At 41.0% G+C, this 12,813-nt stretch overlaps 1 protein-coding gene across 4 annotated transcripts in view; it reads right to left on the reverse strand.

The window, feature by feature from the left end:
* SLC16A12 (solute carrier family 16 member 12) overlaps positions 1 to 12,813 on the reverse strand; it is a 145,582-nt gene that overhangs the window by 112,402 nt on the left and 20,367 nt on the right. The window contains exon 1 of one of the 4 annotated variants that reach the window (XM_029609836.1): positions 2,496 to 2,633. The exons of the other annotated variants lie outside the window; for them this stretch is intronic. The gene's annotated coding sequence lies outside the window, so the exon portion shown is untranslated. Of the gene's footprint in view, positions 1 to 2,495; positions 2,634 to 12,813 lie in introns of those variants that run through there. 4 annotated transcript variants of the gene reach the window in all.

Consider the following 12,813-nt stretch of genomic DNA (forward strand, 5'->3'; position numbering starts at 1 on the left):
GAACATCAAGTATCGTATCAACAAGCAAAACAGACAGCCAAAAGATAACTGTATTCTGAAGTATTCAGTCTTAGCTATTTAAGGTTTTTGGCCAGCCACAGGATGTCCCACACTCGGCCAAACTCTCTGTATGACACCACCAGCTGCACGCAACAAGGACATCGCCATGTCATCTCCTCCATGGCTTCCTCTAGGCACGCATGCACTTGGAGCGCTCCCACTATTCAAGGCTCTGCAATGGGAAAAGCCCTGGAGGCACCCTCTGATGACATAGGAGCAGCTGGGATTTGAACCCCAGCCGTATTCCAAATCCTTGTCTGAGCAACAGGTCCTCCTGCAGCTCTGCAATGTGTATTGCTAATTCCTGATCCATCCTTGTTCCAGCCCAGTTTACTCCAGCCTTGCCTCGTTCCTGCTCCCAGCCTTGTCCTTCCCTTGCCTACTGCCTGATACTGACATCTACTACGGACCCCCAACTACTCCTTGTTTGCTGTCTGCTTCGACCCTCGGCCTGAACCCGTTGTCTGCTTGCTGCCTGCCCTGACCATAGCCCATCTCTGGACTCTCTCTCTCTAGACAGCCCTCAGGGACTCTCACCTAAGTCCTGCTGGCCCCCTGGAATAGGTGAAGGTCCCACTTTAAAGCATATCTGCCAGCTGTCGGCACTCGTCTAACAGGTTCGCCTACTAGGCTGTGTCAATCACGCCACAGCCCAAGGGCTCACATCTGTGACAGCTATATAAAAGCTGTCTAATTTTTTGATGTATAAATACATTTTTTTTTATTATTTACTATTCTTTTGTTTTCCTTCTATAGTCCAGCCTCCTTCTATATCCTAATCTTTGCAGCAACAGTGCTTAGCTGGGGGCCACACACCATCTCAGGCTACCGATCATGGCATGCCAGCAGGCATCTGTTGTGCGATGACTGGAACTCCCTCCCCCGGTTCTGGGAGCTGTAAACACTGCCTCTGCAGTGACCCTAGTTCCAACTTGCCCGAGGAATAGGAGGAGCTGGATTCTCAAGTAGCATTGTTTACAATGCCTTAAAAAACCTGTTTCAGATTAAATAAGAAGCTGGAGCACAATTCATAGCACAGTTTTAAAACTGTACACAACCAGTTTCCATAAAAAAAACTAATTTTCAGCACAGTTTAAAACTCTAAAATGAAATGCACTCAGCCATTTTGGAAGAGTTTAATTTTTGTTCTTAAATTTGACTTGATATATAAAAGTTTTATATCCCACTATCTATATGAGGACCCAGCACCTAGTAACTGATACTCCAGATGTATCTTTAACTTAGATTTTAGACCAGGCTTAAATCTAAATGCCATGATGAAGGTACTGTGTGATGCATATAGGGAAAAATAACCTCTGCTGAGTTACACAATGTTAGATTCCATATTATGAGCTACCATCCAGGTAAGGTATCTAGGCATCATAGTGGTTAATACATTGATATCGTCATCTCAGTGTGCTGTGGCAATCAAAAAAGCAAACAGAATGTTAGTAATTATTAGGAAGGAAATGGCAAATAAAATGGTGGATGTCATAATGCCTCTGTATCGCTCCATGGTGAAACCGCATCTTGAATACTGTGTGCAATTTTGGTCACCGCATCTCAAAAAAGATATAGTTGCACTGGAGAAAGTACAGAGAAGGGCAACCAAAATGATAAAGGGGATGGAACAGCTCCCCTATGAGGAAAGACTAAAGAGCTTAGGACTTTTCAGCTTGGAGAGAGACAGCTGAGGGGGGATATTATAGAGGTCTACAAAATCATGAAAGGACTTGAGTGCGCAAATGTGAATTGGTTATTTACTCCTTCAGATAATAGAAAGACTAGGGGGCTTTCCATGACATTAGCAAGCAGCATATTTAAAACAAATTGGAGAAAATTCTTTTTCACTCATTGCACAATTAAGGTCTGGAATTCATTGCCAGAGGATCTGGTTAAGGTAGTTGGTATAGGAGTTGATAAGCTCCTGGAGGAGAAGCCTATAAACTGCTATTAATCAATAAGGACTAACTACTGCTTGTTACCAGCATTAGTACCTTGGGATCTATTTAATATTTGGGTACTTGCCAAGTACTTGTGACTTGGATTGGCCACTGTTGGAAACAGGATACTGGGCTTGATGAATCCTTGGTCTGACCCAGTATGGCAACTTCTTATGTGCTTATGTTCTTATGTGTCTCCATATAGATAGCTGCCCAAAAGCTGAGTGGGATATAGCTGGAAAAATGATAAATGATCAAGAGAGATGAGTCATTTTGAAACAGGCACTCAGTGAATAGTGGTAGTCTAATCCTCACACGGTGTTGATTTCAATAAAAGATGTTTTCCATATCCAGTACATTCAGCTTTTCTACCTCGAAGCACTTGTGGTAATCCATATTAGTAGAAATCCATGTTGTACATAAAAACAGAAGTGGTGAGAATAGTTTGCACAGAAGGTGCCCTAAATCCTGTATTGCAGTAGTGTTCATTACCAATTAACTGCCACTTAATGCATCAGCCAGGTACACAGCACCAAAAAGCCTCTAAAATCTTCAACTCTTCAAAACTTATCCCATCAGGTGCTTCTTTTGCCTCTTGCAAACACTGAGGCAGCTGATCTACTTGTTTACCTGAGGAAGTTGGTGAATTAAGAAAAAAAAGAAAAGAAAGACTTCAATTAACCTCTTACTCTGTAATTCAACCCAACATAGTAACTGACCATTAATCAACCACTCTTCTTCCACAGATGAAATTTTAACTATGTACCCACTCTGCCTTCTCAATTATTGCTGACAGATTTTCTATGTGAGCATTTATTTATTTATTTTATTTATTTAAAAGTATTTATATACCGTTTTTACAAACTGAAATTTTATCAAAATGGTTCACAAGAATAATATTAAAATAAAATAAAATAAAAAAAGAATAAAAATTACACAAAATCGGTATAATAAACAATCAAAGTAAACAAATTTTTACAAAATTAAACTACTCTTAAAAAGAGAAGAAAGACTTGTGCCATTCAATTACCCTAAAGATAGGGGGAAAAAGGGAGGGGTAAATAATTATATGATATTATAAAAAAGCAGGGGAGGGGGAAATGTACTAAGGGGAGGGAAGGTAATGTTGCTTAATTATTACTGTGTGTTTGAGGGAATATTGAAAGCTATTTGAAACAGGTATGTTTTTAGAGATTTTTTAAAATGTAACGGGTTTGATAGTAAGCGGAGTGGATTTGGTAGTGAATTCCAAAGGGAGGGTCCTGCTACTGAAAACGCTCTCCTTCTGGTAATATCTAATCTTGCTAATCGTGGTGATGGAATGTCTAATAGATTTTGTGTTAGAGACCTTGAATGTCGAACAGGTTTCTAAATACGGAGCATGGAACAAAGCCAGGTAGAGGAAGAGTTGTATATTATTTTTTATTTTTTTTTTTTTTTATCCCTGTTCGATGTAAACCGTCCTGATATGGTATTTAACCATGAAGGTCGGTATAGAAAAATGTTAAATAAATAAATAAAATAAATATTAAGCTGTGAATAATAGTGAGTACTTTATATTGTATCCTAAATTTTATAGGTAGCCAATGAAGGGATTGCAGAGTCGGTGTAATGTGATTCCTGAGAGAGATACCGGATAAGATACGAGCTGCAGCGTTTTGAACTAGTTGTAATGAATGAATTGTGTAATCAGGTAAACCTAAGTAAAGAGCGTTACAATAATCCAGGCCAGAAAAAATAAGCGACTGTAAAATAGTTTGGAAATCATGATGAAAAAGTAAAGAACGGAGGCGTTTTAAAAGTTGTAATTTGTAAAATGATTTTCTAGTTACCGAAGAAATGTGTTATTTCATTGTTAAATCTGTGTTTATGATGACTCCTAGATTTGTGGCTTAGTGCGATATTGGAATCGAAACACCGTTTGTTACCAGATGTGAAGGTGGACCAATTGAAGAATCTGAAATAGAAGTTAGATGAACAATCTCAGTTTTTTGACGGGTTCAATTTTAAACGATTGTGAGAGAGCCATGAATTAATAGTAGATAGATAAAGGGAAACCATAGATAAAGTGGCGGACCAAGATGTATTATATGGAACTATAAACTGGATGTCGTCTGCATAGATTTTGAATTGGAAATTTAAAGATGATAGAATATGACATAAGGGGAGTAGATGGATGTTGAAAAGTATGGGAGATAATGATGAACCCTGAGGCACTCCTTACGGGATTGTGTACGAATCAGAAGAGTGATGATTTATATTGACTTGTTGAAAGTGACCTGTTAGAAAAGATGAGAACCAGTTTAGAACTGTCCCTGTAATACCTATGGATTTAAGACCTGAGATGAGTATTTGATGATCAACCATGTTGAATGCTGCTGAAATGACAAGAAAGACTATGAAATAGTCAGTATAAGAGTCAAAGGCACGGAATAAAGTATCGAAGGAAGCTAGTAGGAGAGTTTCAGTGGAATGTCCCTTTCGGAGGCCGTATTGATTGATCTGGAGGATGTTATTTTCTGATAGAAAATCTGAGAGTTGGCATAAGACTACTGAATCAATGAGTTTGGCTAGTGAGGTTAAAGTAGCAATGGGTCTGAAGTTGTTGAGATCAGTTGCATCTTTTGTTTTGAACTTAATGATGGGTAGAATAGAGGTTTTTTTCAAGCTATGTGGAAATTGTCCTGTTTCTAATGATTGATTTACTAGTAAACTGAGAAAAGTACTAGCATGGGGACCTAATGCTTTAAAGAAAGCTCCAGAACAGGGTTTTTCAGGAGAGTTAGAAGGATTTTGTTTTTTAATAATGGTTTGAATAGTATTTTCAGAGATAGGTATAAATTCTAACCATTGATAACTGGGTTAAGAACATAAGAAAGCCATACTGGGTCAGACCAAGGGTCCATCAAGCCCAGCATCCTGTTTCCAACAGTGGCCAATCCAGGCCTTATTGGTGTGTGTTGGATAAGGTAATTGTGAGAATTCTGTAGAAATGTTAATAACTTTTGTTTTGAAATGAGTGGCTATTTTGTCAGAAACATGACAAAAAATAACCAAAGTTGCTGTAGTAGCATAGCAACAGCATTGTATGCACTAATACTGTGGTTTTCAATCTTTTTTTTGGCCAGGACACACTTGACAGATGGTTCTCACATGCGTGACACACTGAGCATGTGACCGTCATGGGGCAAAATGTAAATATACATTCTACATCCTCAGGAACCCCCTCGACCCCCAACAATGGATACAGAGCAGAACTAGGGCATTACCCGTATAACTCACCATCCAAAAAAATATATATTCTGGTTCTGATGACATCTCAGTAAAAGCAAAACAAACTCTCTTTACTGGCAGGCACAATACCCCTCCTTATGAAAAGACAGTAATTTACCACTAATGCATGTCCTATTGAGAAAACACAACAAATAAGAGTGATACAAATGCCTACATGCTAGTAAAATATCTCACCTCGGTCACACACCCAGAACCTACCTTCACCAAGTACAGAAAGACCACAAATTATAAATATGGAGACAGAAACTGGAATGGAAAACCAAAACAGCCACTCTGCATGCAGTGCAAACCTGGAGAAATGGAAAGAGAAATATAGCACCTAACATAATAATGCACATAAACTAACCCGCACAAAGTTAACCCTGTATTATGGAACACACTCAAACAGTAACAATCCTATCTATGAAAAGGCAACACTACAAATATTTAACCCTAAACACTAATACACCTCCTATTAGGAAAACAGAGCAAGCCAAGCTGCTATAGATCCCCACTTGGAAATAATTGTAAAACTATACTAATAAATGTTACAAAACAGCTGATGAACAGAATAACATCCAACAATTAAAAAACTCATAAAAATTATTAAAAATTGTTCAAATATCAATAAAATATTTCAAAACAGCAGACACATCACATAATACCCAATAATTAAAATGGCAGTCAATCAAGAAAAATAAACTTTAAAAGCCACCTTTTCTTAACCTCTCCAGCAACTCTCCTACTCCTTTCCCATGCAGGCCAATAGCACTCACCAGAAGCAGCAGTGGCTGCTGAAGCTCTGTACTCACGGTCCTCTTCCTTAGCGCCCACAACCAGTCACTCACACACAAGCTCTGTTTCACTCAGACCAGTAACCTCCCTAACTAGTCTCTCTTTCTCACACACACACTGGTCACCTCCCTTCAAGCTGAAAAGTCCTAACCTCTTTAGTCTTTCCTCATAGGGGAGCTGTTCCATTCCCCTTATCATTTTGGTTGCCCTTCTCTGTACCTTCTCCCATCGCAATTAAATCTTTTTTGAGATGCGGCGACCAGAATTGTACACAGTATTCAAGGTGCGGTCTCACCATGTAGCGATACAGAGGCATTATGACATTTTCCGTTTTATTCACCATTCCCTTTCTAATAATTCCCAACATTCGTTTGCTTTTTTGACTGCCGCAGCACACTGAACCGACGATTTCAATGTGTTATCCACTATGACGCCTAGATCTCTTTCTTGGGTGGTAGCACCTAATATGGAACCTAACATTGTGTAACTATAGCATGGGTTATTTTTCCCTATATGCATTACCTTGCATCTTCCTGACCAGTCTGTCTCTCTCTCACAGAAACACATCACCTCTGACCAGTCTCTCTCTCAATCACACATATGCTGTCTCACTTACATACAAGCTCTCAATCACACACAAATGCTCTTGCGCCCATTCTACCACACACAAAGATGCCACTCATGCACCCAGGCACCCATTCCACCACACACACACAAAGATGCAACTCACGCACCCATTGTACCACACACACATAAGCTCTCACTCACGCACCTAGGCATCCATTCTACCACCGACACACAAAACTACCACTCATACACACACAAGTTTACATGGAGCCTCTTCTCATTGTTTGGCCCAATATGCCTGGCCTCCATTTACCAGCCACCGCCAGCCTGACCTCTGGCGGCACACATTGTCTCTCCAGCCGCTGCCGGCCTGGGCTCCACCGGCGGCACGCAGCATCTCTACGCTCTTCGGCCCCGCCAGCCTGGCCTCCAGCGGCGGCGCACAGGGTCTCTCTGCTCTTCAGCCACCGCCAGCCTGGCCTCCAGCAGCGGCAATCCCCTGCCAACTGCATTGGCCAGTCCGCCCCTGGGGAGAAGGGAAGCACAAGTGGAGCAGTGGGACATCGGGAGCCGTAACACACCTGCCGGTGCTTGGCGACACACTGGTTAAGAATCGCTGCACTAATATATAAGAGATCCAAGGTCACGTTTCAGTCCTTTGTCCTGTTCCTCAGGAGTGTCAGATCTGGGAGTATATAACCAACCGCACTGCTAACAGCAAAGCTGACTGTGCCTATTACCCTAACAGCACACGTAGACTAGACTCCAAAGGGAACTGCAGCGGTCCATGCCCCTTGCCAGAAGACTATCACTGTGCAAGGATAGAAAACAGAATATAAATTATGGAAACGGTCATGAAGTATGTGGTGGGCTCAATCCAAATCCCCCCTTTAACTTTCTTGGTGCTAAAGCAGTGCTAGGTCAGACTCTCAGTAGGTTTCAAAGTAAAGGATCAGGAATCAAATCAGCAGAGAAGGAAAATGAAAGCATAAGAAGAGACCTGCTATAAACCTAAAGAATATACACATATTATGAAAGCAAGGTACATAACTGGTTGTAAGGTTTGTCAGTGTTACTGCTTGCAAATGTGAGACTTGTACTTAAGAGGTGCTTACAGACTTGTACTAGTTTTCTTTAGAAAATCTATTTGTGCTGCTCTTTATAGGGATGTTTAAGGATCTGGACACCTATAGTCAGAGCTGGCTGTATGTCGGCAGTGTTAATGCAGGCCTGGGCTGTTGAAAGTAGCTGTATTTTTATTATGCTATGTCTTGTTGTCAATTTTATTTGCAAGATTGTTTTAAATGTTATTGTTTATGTCTCATTTATGGTTTAGTTATTATGTATGTTAAATTGTTATCCACTGAAACCTGTGGCTCAGCAAACTATAAATTTTATAAATAAAATGAATAAATAAATAAATGTAACCACTTTTCTGTGTATTACGATGTAATTAAATTATAAATTAGGTTCTTTATGAGTATATAATTGGACTTTGAAACAAAAAAATAAACCACATTAAAAGGTGCTCACAGAGACAGCCTATTAGCCTTAAGCTGCACATCGATGTCACAGTACAAGAGTTGCATTTATTATAATGGGAGCTTTTCTACACTGAAATACGTTACATGAAAACTGAAATTTAGGAAATGTTTATCAAATCAGAGGACAATAGTGAAAACCATTTCTGCAGATAAAAAAAACTTTTTACCAGGGGAAAGGGAGGCTTCAGGGGCGGATGGAAAATGTCTGCCCAGGGGATTTTTTTCAAAACCGGCCCGTTGTGGGTATCTGACTCACTCATATGCAGCTCCTTTTTTCTGGCTCTGCCAAGGGCCCACGGCTGTTTTCACGGCCTGGACTCAGGTAGCAGCCTGCAGCTTCGGTCTTTGGACTCGCTGGCCTGAGCACCAGCGGCGGTGCTCAGCCGAGCAGCTCCTTTTTTTTTTTTTGTCTCCACTGGCGGCCAGCAGCTGTTTTCTTCATCCCGCCGGCAAGGAACAGTGCGAGAGAGAGCGAGAGAACAGGATGCGAGGGGAAGCGGCCAGACTGTTTCCCGCCGTCGCGGTGCTGCTTGGGGAGAGGAGAGACCCCACCGAGCACGCGGCCATTGCACACAACGCTAAGGCAGCCCTTGAGAGGAGACAAAAGCTGCTGCGGGTTGGTACTGTGCACAGCAGCTGCGCGGGCATGGGGCCGCTGTGACCAACACCAACCACATGGTTGGGCCGAGCTGCCCACCAGGACATGTCCGAAGCCCCCGATAGGCCAATCTGCCCCTGGGAGGCTTTGATCATTGCCCACATGGTTAAGATGCATTCCCGGGAGCAGGGAGAGTGTAGGGATGGAATAACATATGCAGTTTTGTATAATCCAAACCGCATGCGTTGTTTCTGACAGACCAATGACCCTTAAAGAAAGCCGGTGCAATTCTCTGCAGCTAATTTTTCAGGGGGCAATAATGAAACCAAAAGTATGCACATACTGTTGCAGGTTAAAATCCCTGTGAGGTTAAAATTACCTGTGAGGTTTTGGAAGACCACAAATAGTTTGATTATCTACCTTTTAATGATCATGGAATTCAGAGCACCTGAATTTGAGCATCTGCTGCAGTTCTTAATGATTGTGCATGTTTTATGAAAACCTTGAAATTCAAATAACTTTTTTTAAGGGCCTTAGCCCCATACCTTGCATATTTTCACTTGCATTGGCCAATTTAGTTTTTCTAGTGAAAAAGGGATCCAGTATGTGGTACATATTGGTCATTGAAAAAATCTGAAATTCTGAATTGCCCCCTTTGTGAATTCCACTGGTTGAATGTATTGAATTGCAAAAGTGACTTCTGGTGAGTTCAATGTAAAAAAAAATAGCCAATAAAGTTAATGCAATCCAGGATCTGTTGGAGAATTTATGCAGCACTGCTAGACGGGAGCTCGCTGTGGAAATCGGGCATTATTGCTGTTATTATTTGTTTTACACATTCTAAAATCAAAACCAAGCTCTTTCAGCAATACAGGGTGCACGGTATCAGCCCTTCCGTTTACTTAACAAATTTGTTAGCTCATTTATTTTAATCAGACAGCAACACAAGCATTAAACAAAGAAGAAATTATTCAAGATGGGTTTGCATAACTTCCCAAAAGATCATCATGCAATTGAATTTCCAGGAACAGCTAAGTAGCTGCTTTCTGTCACTCGTTCTCCTATAATTTTGTTAAGGGAAGACAAAAAAAAATGGAGAAAACGACAGAAAGAAAATGAGATTATAGGATGATTGCACGAGTGAGTGAATGATTGGATGACTAAGAGCTATAGCAGCAACACCTCAGAAGACTATCTCCCTTCCTGGAATTACTAAATGTTCTCTCCAAGCCCTCAGGCCCACCACATAGCCTCTGGCATGTGACTTGGGCTAGAACCTGGCCATGTCAATATGCCAACTGACATGCTTCAGAAGAAGATATGTCACATTGGGTAGAGTTTTGAACTACAAAACAAGAAATCTCCTTTCTACTATAATATGATTTGAGATTTCCCCTACTATTGGTTTTTAATGTTTGTTTGTTTATTTATTTCTTGATTGATTATTCATACTGATAAGTTGCCATATCAAAAGGAGGCCCACAGCAACAAACAACAGCAAAAATGTAATCCACAACATATAACAACTATAATAACATAACACAATATGACCTTGACCAAGATGAGCTTTTATCCCTGTGTCCCAACTAATCCAGGTGGAATCTGTGAATGGTAATATTGTTCTATCTCCATTCATATCGCTGGAAACATTTATGTAGGCTGTGGAAGTAGGTGCATTTCACTTTCTGACTTCTTAGATTTGTAAATTGTGGGTCTGAATTCTTGTCAGATGAACAGCATTAAATAGAACCAAATAATTCTGTTCATAATTGCCTCCTGAAGTTGCAGAATTGTTCTTCTGCTAAAGGAATATTAGAGGATGTCAGCACCAACTTTAGTGAAAAAGAAAACATAGCAAATGTTGCAAGAGGTAGCAAATTCAGAGATATTTTCTCTCCTAAACCACAGAGAACTTTGTGGGTGAGCTTCGCTGACTTGTTCAATATTTAGCAGCCTGGCAAATAGATATTTCATGCATTATGCTAGATTATGAATGTAAAATAGTCACGCAGTCATCATGATCTGAGGTAGAGCCAACATCCTACATGATAGCACCTTATTCAAAAAGGACTTTTTCTCGTTCTATGCCTATGGAACAAAATCTCTATTAAACAATGCTCATAGAGTAATATACTAGTGGTAATGCTCTAGGGAGAGGCATTTGTCACTGTTCCAAGCTAACATTTAAATTTGTTTCTGTTTCTCACCAGCTGTAGTCAGACTCCAGACCTTGCAAGGATAGTGATTAGGAACATCTTTCACAAATGGGTTCAGTGTACTTTCAATTCAGAGACAAGAAACCATATCTGTTTTAATGGTGAAAATGTAATTGACTGAGAAAAGTGAACCAAGATGCTTTTCCGAGTAACACTTTCTACAGCATTTAAAGCTCTAAGGGGCAGATTTTCTAACCCGGCGCGCACAAATGTCCACCCGATTTTATAACATGTGCGCTGCCGTGCGCATGGTTATAAAATCCGGGGTCGGCACGCGCAAGGGGGTGCACACATGTGCACCTTGCGTGCGCCGAGCCCTAGGGGAGCCCCGAAGGCTTTTCCCATTCCCTCCAAGGCCGCTCCGAAATCAGTGCAGCCTCAGAGGGAACTTTCCTTCTACTCCCCCCACCTTCCCCTATCTAACCCACCCCCAGCCCTATCTAAATCCCCCCTACCTTGTTTTCAATAGCTACGCCTGCCTCTGGCAGGCGTAACTTGCGCGAGCCGACCAGCTGCTGGCACGCCATCCCCCAGCACAATTACTATGCCAGAGGCCTCGGGCCTGCCCATGGACTGCCCCCAGACCTGTGCCCCGCCCACGACCGCGCCCCTTTTTCAAAGCCCTGGGACACACGCGTGTCCCGGGGCTTGTGCGCACCGCCGCACCTATGCAAAATAGGCTCAGCGCGCGCAGGAGCAGGTTTTCGGAGTTAAGCGCATAACCCTTTGAAAATCTACCCCTAAGAGTACAAAAGACATTCCAACAGAGACCTCAGTTTTTAACAATAACATGTTATTAAAATACTGAATAAGGGTCTAAGGAGAGAAGTGAAATTGGCACCAAGAAGACATTTTTATGTTGTTCATTCCTAAATCAGATGTACTGTGTGAGACTGAGAATTATATTTACATATTTATATTTATTTAGATATTGAAGAATTATAATGCTCCATTTTCTGTAACATGCATATTGTTTTCCTGAACAAAGGATAATCCATGCTAATTAATTCTAGTTCATTGTTTGAAATTTGCAACAATTTCCATATTTTAAAGACGTTAAATATTGAACTATGGATCCTCAAAGTTCTTAATGCACGCTCTCTGCATTCAAAATTCAGAATCAGTGGAGCAGTAGCACTGCACGCGGGAGATGATATTGCCACAGAGTTCAGTCATCTTCTGATGTAACTTCATCAGTCTAGAACATGACAAACATCCCTTGGAAAAGAGGTAGGGGAGGAAGGAAGGCTTTTCATGTGTTTTCTCCTGTACATGAGGGTTTCAAAGAACACCATGAAGACGCAGTTAATGAGATAAGGGATTTTGTTAAGACTTCTTTACCTTGATAATCCACCAGCCCTGCAGGCAGTGCAGTATCTGATGATTTTAACCTTATGCCGTACCTTCTTCCCTGCACCAGGCAGGTATCAAAGGAATTCCACCCAGGCCTTTTCTAATATGCTCATTCTCCCTCCCTGTGACACCCAAACTCCTAATCACAGTAGTCAGTTCTTTTTCCAGGTAAAATGAAGAAAATAGCAAATACAGTAAAATAGGGGGACTTTTTAAAAAATATATTAGTGATAGAAGGAAGTGCAAAGGTGGCACTGCAAGACTCTGAAGTGAAGGGGAGGAATATGTGGATGGTGATGAGGAGAAAGTGAATTGCTTAACAAATATTTCTATTTAATGTTCACTGGGAAGGGCCAGGAACAAGACCTCATAAAATGGACCCCATGTCCTTAACAATTTCTAAGTTACAGTTTTCTTTATATAGTCTTTTACAGGGCAGATAATTTAACGCAGTAATTCCCAGC

The sequence above is a fragment of the Rhinatrema bivittatum genome, chromosome 7 (assembly GCF_901001135.1).
Source record: "Rhinatrema bivittatum chromosome 7, aRhiBiv1.1, whole genome shotgun sequence".
Taxonomy (NCBI): Eukaryota; Metazoa; Chordata; class Amphibia; order Gymnophiona; family Rhinatrematidae; genus Rhinatrema; species Rhinatrema bivittatum.